Genomic DNA, 15,698 nt, shown 5'->3' on the forward strand with positions numbered 1-15,698 from the left:
CCACCCCAAAAATTAAATTTTGTCATTAATCACTTACCCCCATTTCGTTTCAAAACCCGTAAAAGTTTAGTTTAAACAAGAATCTTATCTGGAGCCTCCATGCACCAGCAACAGAATGAGAGCCATTGTTTTAGCATTGAAAGAAAAAGTCAAGGGAAATCCTTTTAGGACTCGTGTTGTATCTATAAATTTTCCCTTCCATTTCTCCCTTATCTTATTTGGCAATGTTGCTTGTTTCATTTTTCAATTCAATTCAAGTTTATTTGTATAGTGCTTTTCACGATAAAATTGTTGCAAAGCAACTTTACAGGAAATCAAGTTTCTACAATAATTAGTAGTAACTTATCAGTGGTGACTTTCAGTTAATGTACATATGGCAGAAATGTATGGAAAAAACAATTAAAGATGTTATCAAACAGACGATGAACACTGTTAACAGCAATTATTATACAATACAATAAAACTTATAGCAAAATTAGGTAGGTCTGTGTATGTAGTTTGAGGGTTGACATCATCTGAGGGGTTGGCATTATCTCTTCTCAGGTGTTCTGGATCCATACTGAAGCTTACACAGCTGGGAACCAAATGTGAAAAAGCTCTACCTCCTTTATTAGACTTTGCTTTCCTAGATACTACCAAAAGTGAATGCATGAACTAGCTTTTCTACATCAGAAACAGGTTACATGTTTCATAGCTTGTTTCAAATATGTAATAATGCTGTTTTTGTAACATAGGAAATATGATTTTCAAAAGACCAGCTGCTGTTTAATATAACACCTAGATTTTTTACTGTAGAGGAAGTCACAGTACATCTGTCTAGTTGCAAATTGTAATCCAAGATATTCTGTGTACGCCTTTTCTATCCCCATCTATCATCCATCTATCCCCACCATCATACTGGCTAACGTACACTCTTTGGACAATAAACTGGCCTACATCTGACTACTACGTTCAACTCAGAGGACTGTAAGAGACTGTTGTGTTCACGGAAACATGGCTTAGCAACAGCATTCCAGATGGTGCTATTCAGCTCGATCAGCTGACGTGCTATCGATTGGACAGAGCTCTCGTCGCGGGAGGAAAAACCTGCGGTGGCGGGCTTTGTGTTTACATCACTGATGCAAGGTGCCATGATGCTGTTTTGATCTGCAAACACTGCTCACCCCTGCTGGAGTTTATGATTATTAAGTGCCGGCCATTCTATCTGCCGAGGGAATATACAGCCATAATGCTCATTGCTGTTTACATTTCTCCGAACTCCAACAACAACAATAGGAGCAGTGCACTAAATGAACTGTACCAGGACATCAGTGAGCAGCAGACAGCCCACCTTGATGCTTTTCTCATCATAGTTGGGGATTTCAACCACGCAGACTTAAAGAGTGTGTTTCCAAAATACAACAACACATTAACTTTCCAACACGAGGTAAAAACATTTTAGACTTTGTTTACACCACACAGAGAGGAGCCTACAAAGCTCTCCCCTCCCCCACCTCGGTGCCTCAGACCACATCACTGTTATGCTAATGCCTACATACAGACCGCTCATTAAAGTCGCCAAATCAGTTCAAAAACAGATTCAAGTGTGGCCGGAAAGGTTGTCAGAGGCTCTTCAGGACTCCTTTGACCGTCTGACTGGAATATGTTTAAGCAGGCTGCCACATACAATAACACCACAGACCTCCAAGAGTACTCCGAGACTGTCACTGCCTACATCACCAAGTGTATTGATGATGTCACACACCATCACTGTCCAGGCCAATCAGAAGCCGTGAATGACAGGGAAGGTCTACAGACTCCTGAAGACGTGAAACGCTACCTTCAGAGCTGGAGATGAGGTGGGGAGAACAGCCGGGGCCAACCTGTCCCGTGGCATCAGAGAGGCTAAGAGACAGTACTCCAGGAGGATAGCCCATCAATTCAGCGACAGCAGAGACAACCGGAGCCTGTGGCATAGAATACAGAACACACTCTATTAGCATATATAATTTTTATATAAGTTTTATATATGGTTGAGTATCATCAGCAGAACAGTCGAAACTAAACCAATATTTTCTAATAATATTACAATGGGGCAACATGTATATTGAAAATAGCAAAGGACCTAGGACAGATCTTTGTGGCACTCCATATTTTCCTTGTGATAACTGAGATGATTCCCAATTTAAATAAACAATGTGGTAGTGATCGGACAGGTAGGATTTGAACCATCTTAAAGCCTGCCCTTTAACTCCTGTATAGATTTGTAATTGATCTATGAGTATGTTATGATCTATAGTATCGAACGCAGAACTAAAATCAAGTAAAACTAGCAATGCTGGTATCCTCAAAGGACAGACCTTTACCCCCCACCCCCAAATAAATAAATGTTTGCCAGAATAATTATCAAAAATACATACCACAAAATACAAACACATGTACCGAACAACCTTTAAAATGTACAGTATAAAACTTTTATTTTAAACCAGTAAATTTAGCAACACACACTAATACTAAAATCTGTTTCCTACCTTATCTTACCTTATAACATATTCTGACAGGTGCAGGTGGTAAAAGAGAAAGCCAAATAAAGAATAATGAAGAAGGTTATCATTAGCAGCTTTTCCACAAGCTGAAGTATATACTCGTATAAAGATGGTACACAGAGTCATATATGCAAACACAAAACTCCATCATAGTAATACACTTGATACTTAAATAAACTGTACCGTTTATAGCCTTTTTCTGTAAAATTACATAAATGTTCAGTTAAATATTTATTTTGCAGTTTTCCCCAGTTTTCTTGAAGTGAAGTAAGTAAAATAAAATAAAATAAAATAAAATTGTAAAATATTATTATTATTATTATTTATTTACTAGTTTAAATGGTTGTACCAAGTTGTTCCTCTCATGCTTCTTTAGACAAATTAGGATTTAAAGTGGGGATACCCTGATTGATAGGCCATCATTGTTATTTGTCTGATTTTCATTCTAATCCTGTGATTGGAGATTGGGTAATCCTGGCTACTTTCTGAGTCTATTTTATTAAAACTGCAGAAAAGTGCTACTATAATGAATGGAAACTTGATGAGCCCTTGAAGCATGATATTATGACCACTAAAGATTATTGGTATTTATTGGTAACTGAAAAAAATACGACTTCAAAAATTCATGAGACTTTGGACATTAAAAAGTCCAAATACTTTGCATGACCACTGCATAAATAATTACTTAATAAACGACTATGGATAATTAAGAATAAGAAGTGGATAATTAAGAATTACTTTACATTTCGGAAAGTAGGACAAAAAAAATAAAAAAACTACACAATATGCTGTAGCAATCTCATTGAGTAAATTCAGAGGCAGTTAGTGGTCAGGCTGTAGACATTTCCTGATAACTAATATGAACAAACAGCTTAAATAAACACTCTGTGTAACATAACAGTCTTATGTGCAACAAATTAATTTCAAACCCAATGACATAAATACATTATCAGTGACATAAAGAAATGATAGTATGAAATAGGAAAGACTGGGAATGTTGTAATATGCTACTTTTTGTTTTGTTGTCTGTATCCTATTGCTGTTGTATTATTCTCAAAATGTTACTATACTTCATTAGAATTATTTGCTAGGTACAGATTAACTAAACACACTTTAACTGAACAATGACACTTGCTTGTTTTTTATTTTTTATTATTGATCTCTGTTGCTTCACTAAATCATTATGTTCTTGTTTATCACTGTAAAGCTTATTTGAAACAATCTATATTGTATAAAGTGCTATATAAATAAAGGTAATATGTAGTAATTAGGGCTGCAAAACGATACATTTTTATTAATTGATACAAAATAAAAGTTTATGTTTACTTACTATATGTGTGTGTACTTTCTATATTTATATGTATATATAGATACATACATGTATATAAGAACGATAACTATGTTACATTTATATATAAAATATTTATATTTATAAATATAAATTACATACATGTGTTTACATAAAAATACATAAAATACATAATTACAAATATATACATAGGCCTATATGTGTGTGTGTGTGTGTGTGTGTGTGTTTATACATAATATACACAGTACACATATATATAGTATACAAACATATATAGTAAACTTTGATTTTGAATCGATTGATCTGTACATAAAATACCATCTATGTTTGCTACTGTCCACTATGTTACCTTTACTGGGTAACACAGTTGACAGGTAAGTTGATATTTTTAGTTGTTTTGGGCCTACATTCAGCCTGGAACTACTGAGCATATTGTATGTTTAGAAATCTATTTTCATAAACAAAACATACATTTTTGTTTAATTGTCTTGTTAAAATTTGGAGCAATGATACTTGTGTAACACAGGTGACAGTCAATCAACTCTTGACTCAGGTTTGTGGAAAAGAGAACGGGGAAAGAGAGAGAACATACATTAGAGTGTTTCCTCCATGTAGTTCTCAATGAAATTACATCATACTGTGCAAGTTATGCAAGAATGGGACAAACCATTCCTTTTTGTGAGGTTTTTTTTCTAGTGGGTAACTTAGTTGACAATGGTTTTTTGGAACAAAATAATACAAGTTATATCGCAATAAACACTTATTATTTTTGAAGAGCACACCCAAATGTCTTGATTACTTAATCTAACTGAAGGCAAAATTATGAAATTTATTTATATTTGAGGACATTTTCATGTTTAAATGCAGAGTATAATGAGCAAATTCGGTGTACAAATACTGCTGAATAACAGGGTTCCCTTTCATAGGTCACTTCGATGCTGCGGTGACGTCACCACGTATGGGAACACCTTCGGTGTGACGAATGTCTGAAGCCCTATACCATCCCACCAATCCTATCGGCCAAATGGTGCATGGCACCACCCTACGCATGCGCACGCATGATATACCTGGGTGCAGCGCGCCATTTCGCTCAGATTTCATTCCTTCAGGAATAGCGAATCATCTGTGCCCTATCATCTCGCGTTCTCCAGCGATTTTCTTCGAGCAGTGTTTAACTCCTCTTTCGCGGACGCGATGAGTCAACGAAAGGTAAGAGCCGTATAATGGGTTTATCACAGGGAGGCACTCATGAGAGATTCGTTTGCAGCCTCTCTACATGTTCTCTCTGTGATAGCCTACGGCTATGGTAAAATAAAGAAAAGTATCCGCGCTCTGGAGTCTATTTCTTCAGTCGCCTCGCGTCTAACCCCCACCGTTCGCTTCTGCGGTCGCCGAGGCCCCACACGAGGTGTTGGTTAGGGGCGATATGTGCGGCTTGACTTGAATACAGTGATGCACTGGAGTTTTTCCACTTGCTCGCTCTTCCCTACTCGAGCGAGTTAATCAGAGCAGTTTTGCTTTTATACTATGTTGTCTAACCGCAGCTTCGAACTCAGAGTAGGCTCTGGCCGGCATAAGCGGTTCTCTCCCTCCGAGCGGACAGGAGAAACGCGCTTCCCCTTCCTCAGTGTGCTATTATGTGGCTATCCGCGCGGTGGATAAACTACCCTTCTCACGGACCTCCACCAAGAGGTTTCGAGGTCCTGGAAGCAGCCTTTATCAGCGCATATCACGAACGGCGCGGGTTTTTGCCACGATTAAGTGACATGGCGGACTGCTATTATATAGCGATGCCGTTTGACTACCTCTCTAGCCGAACGGATCGCGACCTAGTCTCGTCGAAGACGTATCGAGTCGTGTCTATTTCGGCAAATTTTATTCTCTTATTACGGTTCTTTACAAGAAGCCTCTCGTTCTTAACCCCCACACTCTAACATTGACTGTCTCGCAGCACAAGCACTTCGAGCGTCACTGAACTGAGCTGTTATTTGAGCGCCCCTCAGACACTGCACAATTCAGTCTTCAGAGTTTGAGGAACGGCATAGAGACTGGCGAATATGGCCAGTTTATGACGGCTCACACAGCTGCCGCGTTCTCGCTAGCGGCGTGGCCCTATGTTTATCTTGTTGGATTAAATCCTGCCGTGGACACGCTTCAGGATTATACACAACGAAACGCAGCGAGTTTGACGCATGCATTTTCCTTCAATGTTTGCCGGGGTCTGTGCCCTCCACTAAAGAGTGCTGTTGGACTGCTAATGCACATCCAACCCTCTCACTGCAGTCCCCACGCTCTAACATTGACTGTCTCGCAGCAAAGGCACCTCGAGCATCATTGGATTGAGCTATCATTTGAGCGCCCCCTCAGACACTCTGCACTATCCAGCCTTCAGAGTCTGAGGGACGCCACAAGAGGCTGGCAAATATGGCCAGTTTATGACGGCTCACACAGCTGCCGCGTTCTCGCTAGCGGCGTGGCCTAATGTTATCTTGTTGGATTAAATCCTGCCGTGAACACGCTTCAGGATTATACACAACGAAACGCAGCGAGTTTGACGCATGCGCTTTCCTTCTATGTTTGCCAGGGTCTGTGCCCTCCACTAGAGAGTGCTGTTGGACTGCTAATGCACATCCAACCCTCTCATTGCAGTCCCCACGCTCTAACATTGACTGTCTCGCAGCATTGGCACCTCGAGCATCATTGGATCGGGCTGTAACGCCAGGCGTAAATAAATAAATAAATAATAATCCCTCAGACACTCCAGCTTTCAGATTTCGAGGGGCGATTCAAGGGTCTTACACAGACGACCCGTTTATGACGGCTCGCACAGACGCCGTTTTAGGTAGCGGCAGAGCCTGAAGGCGGTCGCACACCGGACGAGACACATGTAGGACAACTCGAGGTATCGCACACTGGACGCGCACATTCTATATGCGTGAGCTCAATTTCGCAGCAAGATGGGAGAGTTTTAACTTCATCTATTATTTTAATTTTAAATATATGATTTTAATTGATAAAAGCTGAGTTTTTAACGTTAATTAATGAAAAGAATCTGTGTTATTATAATAAGTCTGTTATTGTTTTGTTGTATCTGTTGTCTAGGCAACTGTGCTGCTGAAAACGTAACCAAACACTTTGTAATGTTTTATTTGAATGAAACAAGTGTGCTGTACTTTAATTTCAGTTTCAGTTTATAACATCTGGGTTTTTTAATATAAAACTATGCGGATGGCGCTCTGTGGCGCGGCAGAAATTTGAACAGCGTTCTGAGTCGTAGCTGGGCGCCGCGGACAGAGGCCGAATGGCGCCGCCGGTGTGTGTACTCACATAGAGAATAATGTGTTCGAATTTTAAAGACGTGGAGCGACGCGGCGCGGCGCTGCGCTTCTCGTCCGGTGTGCGACCCCCTTGATGTTCAATTCGTTGGTCTAATTCCTGCCGTGGACACGTTTCAGGATTATACACAACGGGACGCAATAGCTCTTATGCATACACTTCCCCTGTGCACGAATGCCTCAGGCTTTTCCGTGCACGGACATTTATGTGTATGACAGCGTTGCAGAAAGCGGAAATTTGAGACTGCTAGTATTGTTTTGGGTCACGTGGAACGCTTGCCCGGCATTTCTCAATGGGTGTTACGCACAATTGTCACGGATACACCAATTCGTTTTTTAGAGGCCCGCCTCTTTTCCGCTGAATTCTTTCCACGGTGGTAAACTGATGGTAATAGCAGTGTTGTGACAGGAGATGTCAACTCTGCTAAGCAAAGGGGCTATAGAAGACGTACACCCCTCTCAGATGGAGGCAGGGTCTTACAGCTGTTGTTTGTAAAAAAAAAAAAAAAAAAAAAAAAAAAAAAAAGAGACGGCGGATTGTGACCCCGTACTTCTCAAAATTCAATGGATGTAGCTCTGGCCCCGTTGCGGCTCCAGGGCGTCCGTCTGTGAACCACTTAGACGATTGGCAGCGGCATTCCCCGTAATTTGTCTGGGGTTACTTCACATGCGCCCTTTTCAGTGGAAAAATGGGCGGAAAGACGACATATTTCACCCCGTTGTCTTCCGCATCAGACGATTTCGGTGAAACGGAGTTGTGTGATGTCGTTAAAACTATGGATGCCAACCGAATTTCTCCTACCGGGGTTCGGCTGGAGATTTGAGCTTTCCCAGAGACCGTCACGACAGATGCGTCTTTGACCGGTTGGGGAGCTGTTTGTCAAGGGCTACCAGCCCATGGAGTGTGGACAGCTGCACAACGCAGTTGGTATATAAACCGGTTGGAATTACTGGCAGTTTTCTGGCTCTCCAGTAATTCGCGAATCTGCTGATCGGCCGTCTTGTGCTGCTCAGATCAGACAACACAGCGTTTGTCTCATACCTGAATCACTAGGAAGGATTACGCTCTCGCCCCCTGTGCAGGCTGGCGAGACATGTTCTTCTTTGGTCTCAGAACAAATTTCTGTCGATCCGAGTTGTTCATGTCCCCGGACGTTTGAACTTCGGAGCGGATATGCTATCCAGACAGGCTCTGGAACAGGGAGAATGGAGATTACACCCCCAGACGGTGAATCTTTTATGGCGGATATTCAGTAAAGCGAAAGTGGATTTATTCGCGTCGAACATGACTACGCATTGCCCGCTATGGTTCTCCCTATGCCCCCCATCGCCCCTGGGCGTGGATGCATTAGCTCACAGCTGGCCCAGGACCAGTCTGTATGCTTTTCCTCCGATTCGTTTGATCCCAGTGGTATTATGCAGAATACGGCGGGACAGAGTGGAACAGCTGCTGCTGGTGGCTCCGTGATGGCACACGCAGTCGTGGTTTGCGGATCTGATCAGTCTGTTAGCGGGCTCTCCATGGGAGATTCCCCTCAGACAGGATTTATTATCACAAGCACAGGGGCTGATTTGGCACCCGAGGCCAGATCTGTGGAAACTGTGGGCGTGGCCACTGAGCTGAGTGCATTAGTATGTCCCGGTCTTTCTGTTGAAACCACTGACACTATATTGAATTCTAGAGCAGCTTCTACGAGACGCTTATATGCTTTCAAGTGGAGACTGTGGAGCCTGGTGTGGCAATCGTAATGTGGATCCAGTTTACTGCCCAGTGGCTTCAGTGCTGGAGTTCCCCCAGGATCGTTTTTCGGATGCCGTAACACCAGCCACTTTAAAGGTTTACGTGGCAGCCATTTCAGCTTACCACGAATACATAGACGGTGCCTCTGTGGGGCGTCATCCACTAGTTTCTCGTTTCATACAGGGTGCGCGACGGCTGAGGCCTTTCCGCCCTGTGCGAGTTCCTTCATGGGATTTATCCATTGTGTTGCTAGGTTTATCAGGGCATCCGTTTCAGCCCTTGGAGACTGTATCGGATAAATTCCTGACACTGAAGACACTTCTTCTCATGGCTTTATCCTCCCTCAAGAGAGTTGGGGATTTACAGGCTCTTTCTGTTTCACCCTCATGCATGGAATTTGCACCGGGCTCTGTGAAGGTGCTGCTGCGGCCCAGGCCTAACTATGTTCCTAAGGTCGCATCTAACCTCTTTCGCTTTCAGCATGTGGTCCTGGAAGCTTTTTCACCTGCTGAGGCTGGGTCAGGAGATCTAAGTCTTTGCCCTGTGAGAGCTTAAAGACTTATGTGGATCGTACAGCCCCTTGGCCTGAATCTGACCAGCTGTTTGTCTGTTTTGGACATAAAAGTAAGGGCCATGCGGTTACAAAGCAGCGCATGTCCCATTGGCTGGTGGAGGCAATTTCTTTGGCCTATGAGGCGCGCGGACTCGCTTCGCCCTTGGAAGTTAAAGCTCATTCCACTCGAGCTGTGGCTTCTTCTCAAGATTTTCTCAGTGGATCTTCTATGGATGATATCTGTGCTGCGGCAGGAGGGTCCTCACCGAGCACTTTTATCAAGTCCTACAGTCTAGATGTGAGAATGGCTCCTGGCTCCCGGGTTCTCTCCGCTTGAGCAGATGCTTCCTCGGATCTCAGTTATCAGGTACGTCAGGCGTTTTGGTATATCGTTCCCATACGTGGTGACGTCACCGCAGCATCGAAGTGACCTATGAAAGGGAACATCTCGGTTACGTATGTAACCATGGTTCCCTGAATAGGGAACGAGATGCTGCGGTTCTGGCCGTTCCGTACCTTGATAATGTTCTTCATCTTCAGTCATGAAATCTGAGCGAAATGGCGCGCTGCACCCAGGTATATCATGCGTGAGCATGCGTAGGGTGGTGCCATGCGCCATTTGGCCAATAGGATTGGCGGGATGGTATAGGGCTTCAGACATTCGTCACACCGAAGGTGTTCCCATACGTGGTGACGTCACCGCAGCATCTCGTTCCCTATTCAGGGAACCATGGTTACATACGTAACCGAGATGTTTTATATCATTTTGAGCTTATTGTAGTGTGATTAGGAAACATATAATTTTGTACTAGAAAGCATTGGGTCTTTATATTGATGAATATATATATATATATATATATATATATATATATATATATATATATATATATATATATATATATATATATAAATACTTAATGGACATGAGATGTACCCACAATTTTTACTTAAATGTGACAGTGGACCACAAAACCAGTCTTAAGTCGCTTGGGTGTATTTGTAGCAATAACCAAAAATACATAGTATGGGTCAACTTTATTGATACCAAAATCATTAGTCAAGTCAAGTCACCTTTATTTATAAAGCGCTTTAAACAAAATACATTGCTTCAAAGCAACTGAACAACATTTATTAGGAAAACAGTGTGTCATGCAAAATGACAGTTAAAGGCAGTTCATCATTGAATTCAGTCATGTCATCTCTGTTCAGTTTAAATAGTGTCTGTGCATTTATTTGCAATCAAGTCAACGATATCGCTGTTGATGTAGTGTCCCCAACTAAGCAAGCCAGAGGTGACAGCGGCAAGGAACCGAAACTCCAACGTGATCTCATGAGAATACATGTGTATTTTTACGTTAAATGTGGTTCTACCACACGTACATTTACTTACGTTTTCATGCACATAGAAACGTACAATTTAGACGTATTTATAGCAGTAAAACGTACAAATACTTACGTGTTAGCAGCTAAAAAAAACATAAATATTCTAACGTAAAGTGTGAATGTATATGAATTCCCATGTATTAATATTAAAATCGTGGCTTTTATGTTGTATTTAATTGTCATATCAATACGTTTTTATTCAATTTATTGAAAGCAGTTTACTCGTCTACTTAATAGGAAATAACATTTCTGTGCATGAGTCAATATATAATTGAGGGAGTTTTCATGTCCATGAGATTTATCTCGCAAACATGCTTATTAAAATAAAATTTTTAAAATCTTCAGTGTTCTTCATGATCTTGTCTTTACAAATTCGATAGTTAATTATTATGTAAATAATCATTTATTTATGAAAAATGTAATAGATATCCCTAAAATGTCAACTAAATAACCGTCCGAAATGAATTACAACCATAATCTCATTACCTAAAAAAACATTTTAAAAACTTATTCAAAAACAGTTTTAATTATATTATTTACATTAAGTTGAGGTAATTGTGAACAATGTGTCTTTTTGGGCAATATATCACATTTTCAATAGAAATTAACAAATTGAATACGTGTCCGAGAAGTCGCTGTCATCTAAGTTACCCATAGCAAATACACCACTCAAGGAAGAGTGTGTTTTCCAAATCACATGATCTGCTCCACATGATGTCATTTCCTCCTGAAGAGAAAACTAGCAAGACTCCAAGGTATGTTCTCCCTCCACATTTTCAGTTATTTCACGTAAAGTAGTGCTTGGGGCAAATGTGTACTTAAAATATGTCAACAATGTTACTACAATGAATTCATAAATAACTTTGAATTTCAATTTTACTCAGTTGTACATATGATATTTAGAAGAACCTCTCCGTAAAATGCCATGTGGTGTCTGGTGCTAGGCAACCATTTTGATTTTATCCCTAAAAACAGCAAAAATGTCAACTAGGTTACCAGTCACCTATGTTACTCTGCAACGGTAACTTAGTTGACTAAGAGTAACATAGTTGACATTCATGACATGTTCTTATAGTTTTCAGGAGTTCATTTAATATTCTAATTGTACAGTAACTATAAAATACTTTGCAATAAATATGATAAAAGTAAACTTGTTTTCAGGCAAATGCCACGATTATCTGCTGCAGAAAAGCAGCGCCGTTACCGTGCACGGCGAGATGCTGATCCTGCAAAAAGGGAGGCATACTTGGCAAAAGGCCGGCAGAAATGGAGAGAAAAGAGGGAGCAAGGTGCATACTATAAGCCCATATCTGAACAGAGTGAGAGGGAAAAACGTGCAAAAAGAAAGGCCTGGAGAAGAGCCCAGGAACAGAGCAGACGCAGAAAGAAACAGGCTTCTGCTATTGTTACCCCACCACTGAGTCCTGACAGCGAGGAACAACCAGTTCCACAACCAGGAAGGTTAGAAGGTTATGTAGAAAGAACCTCAAACAGAACTATGTAGGCAGGCTATGTAGAAAGTACCTTAAACAGAACAATGTCTCATGAAAAAGTACTTGTTAGATTATAATGTTAGATTAAAATGCAAAATTTCATGGTGGCATGGTGACTATTAATTTCAAATGCTTTTAAGTGACACCTGCAATGTTAAAAAATAATAAAAAAATGTCTTCATGTAATTTCAGACAGAGAATACATGGAAGAAGGACTAGAAGAAGACGGTACCAGAAAATATACATTGAGAATCAAAAACTCAAGGAAAAGCTTAAAGCTCAAACAAAAACATCAGACAAATACCGTAAGCGCTATGAACGGCTACTGTGCAGTGTCGACTCTCCTAGGAAAAGAACAAAAAGGATGCTCGGAAAAAGTCCAGTCAGTAATGATGTGCGGAGAACTCTGGTCTATCATCATGCACTTGTGAAAAGCCTCAAACAAAAATTTCTGTGTGCAGCAAAAGAAAAGACCAGGAACCTAATCGCCAGAATTGTATCTGGAAAAATATTGAAAAAATACAGGTTCCAGAAAATCATTCATGACACACTGGGTGTCTCAGCCAAACGATTCTGCAAGAATGTGAACACAAATGGGGATGAAATAGCCTGTTTTGCCAGGAAGAAATACATATCCACACACTCAAAACTGCAAGACCAGGTTGTTGCCTTTTACACCAGGGATGACGTAAGTCGTTCAACAGCCGGTAAAAAGCAGACTGTAACAAAGGGAAAAGTAAAAAAGCAGAAGCGGTTTATGACCGACACCATGAAAAACCTCCATAGGAAATTCCTGCTGGAAAACGTCTCTAGCAAACTTTCCTATACACTCTTCTGCCGAATGCGCCCATATTGGGTAGTCCATCCAACCATTGCAGACAGAGATACGTGTCTATGTAAGGTGCATGAAAACTTGGAATTTATTGTGGAGAAACTTCATGGACTTAAACTTCTGGAGAGAACAGAGTTGGAATCTCTTGCTGAGGAAACTTGCTGTAATCCAACATTTAAGCCATGCATGTATGTGGAATGCAAGAACTGCAAACTACAAGACCTCAAGATTCAGTCTGGCTATGATGGTCAAACCCAAGTTTCTTTTGTGCAGTGGACAACTGAAACTGTCCTCAGAGAGAAGAAAAGTGGTGACAGCAAAGACAAGTTGCCTGTGAATATCACCGTGAAGAGGGAAATGGAGAGTTCTTTGGAGGACCTGATTGAGACTTTCCAGAAACAGCTCAAAAAGTTCAAAAGGCACTTGTTCAACATCAAGACCCAGTTTAACTACTACAGGGAATTGAAAAAGAACATGAAGAGTAATGAATGCCTCATACACATTGATTTCTCTGAAAACTACTCTTGCAAGTTTCACAAAGAGATTCAAGCTGTCCATTTTGCCTCTTCTCATCAACAAGCAACTCTTCATACAGGGGTCCTCTACATTGGTGGTGAGGAAGACCACTTGTGCTTCACAACAATTTCGCCATGCAAAGAAAAGGGTCCACCTGCCATATGGGCACACCTCTCCCCAGTACTTAACCATCTCAAGGAAACATACCCAACAGTGTCAATTATCCACTTTTTCAGTGATGGTCCCTGCTCACAATACAGGCAGAAGGGCAACTTTTACTTGTTTACAACTGAATTGTACAACCAGGGCTTCACTGCGGGCACTTGGAACTTTTTTGAGGCCAGCCACGGAAAGGGTGCCCCTGATGGGGTAGGAGGCCTTCTGAAGAGAACAGCTGACAGATTGGTGAGCCAAGGTGAAGACATTTCCACTGCTAAACATCTTTTCAATGCATTGGTAAACACCAATACAACTGTCAAGATCTTCTACATTGAAGAGGCTACAGTGGAAAAGGCCATACAGCAGATGCCACAACGACTCCCCGCTGTACCATGCACTATGCGGATTCACCAGGTCATCACGCAAGCACCAGGGAAACTGACATACCGTGATGTGAGCTGCCTGTGTTCAGCAAGGCAGATTCTGCAATGTCAGTGTTACCAAGCTCAGGCCTTCGACTTCAAAGTCAACTCTACTGTTCCTGCATTGCACCAAGAACAACCAGACCTTGAAGTACAGTGGGATAGAGATGACATTGTTGGTCAGTGGTGTGTCATCAGATATGACGATGAGGTTTACCCTGGAACCATTGTTGAAGTGAGTGAGACACATGTTCATGTTAAGTGCATGCACAGAGTGGGACACAATCGTTACTACTGGCCAATGCGAGAGGATGCTCTCTGGTATCCATTTGAGGATGTGCTCAGGTTGATTCCTGCCCCACAGCACGTGACAGCACGTCATGTTGAAATAAAAAGAGATGTGTGGGAAGATATTGCCAAATCATATCTTAATGGCTAAGGACATGCGCACACACACGCACACACACACACACACACGCTGACAAACACGTGGCACAAGCACACCGTTAAGCACACACACATATAGACACCAGACGTGTATAGTCCAGGTGCCAGAAAGTAAAAATCCTGTCATGTTTTTGGATCTGCCTCTACATCTAGAACAGGTGTTTTCACTAACGAACTCATCTACTTGGTAGAGGAGCTGGTTTAGTGATGGTTGGAACAGCTGCTGGACAGGATTTCTACTTTCTGGCACTTGGACTATACACCTCTGATATACACAAACGCACAGATAAAGGCACACACACACACACACACAGACACAGACACACATGCACACAAACAAACACACACTCTAAGTTTATTTGATTGAGCTTGACAAATTCATTGTAAAACAAACCATAATTGGCCATGTTCTTGGTTTAAAAAATGGGGAGTGTGTTCTGTCTCCACCGGTTTGGGTGCCTGGAAGTTGGAGGGTATGCCTATGTTTTACTTGGGTTGTGACATATGAATGTTTTTGAGAAACAACTTTTTGCACTATTAAAATTTTCATCCAATGCATCACACTTATTCTGTTAACCAACAGAATAAAACACTATTTGGTTATTGTTACTTATTGCAGTGCACTGTTATTTTTTGTTCAATACAATACACTGCTGTATTTCATTCCACAAACAAGATTTTCAAAATGTTTACATGGTTGAATTTTTGTTGGTTGAATTTTGTTGAAGTGCTGTTTTTTATACTTTTGTTGTTTTTGTTTTCTATGTTAGGATCTCTTGCTTATGATATATGTGCTTGTTAATAAAGTTGTGATTGATCCTTGTAAACTGATGTGTGTCTGTATTTCTCCTTTTATGTCGTGAAATATTAAACAGGTCTTGATTAAATGCAATAAACGATTAGCTAACATATAATAATTGAGATAGTTTAAGATTGTTTTTGTTAAATACATCATCCTTCTTCGTCATGTCAACTATGTTACT

This window comes from Carassius gibelio, chromosome B7 (genome assembly GCF_023724105.1).
Source record: "Carassius gibelio isolate Cgi1373 ecotype wild population from Czech Republic chromosome B7, carGib1.2-hapl.c, whole genome shotgun sequence".
Lineage (NCBI taxonomy): Eukaryota > Metazoa > Chordata > Actinopteri > Cypriniformes > Cyprinidae > Carassius > Carassius gibelio.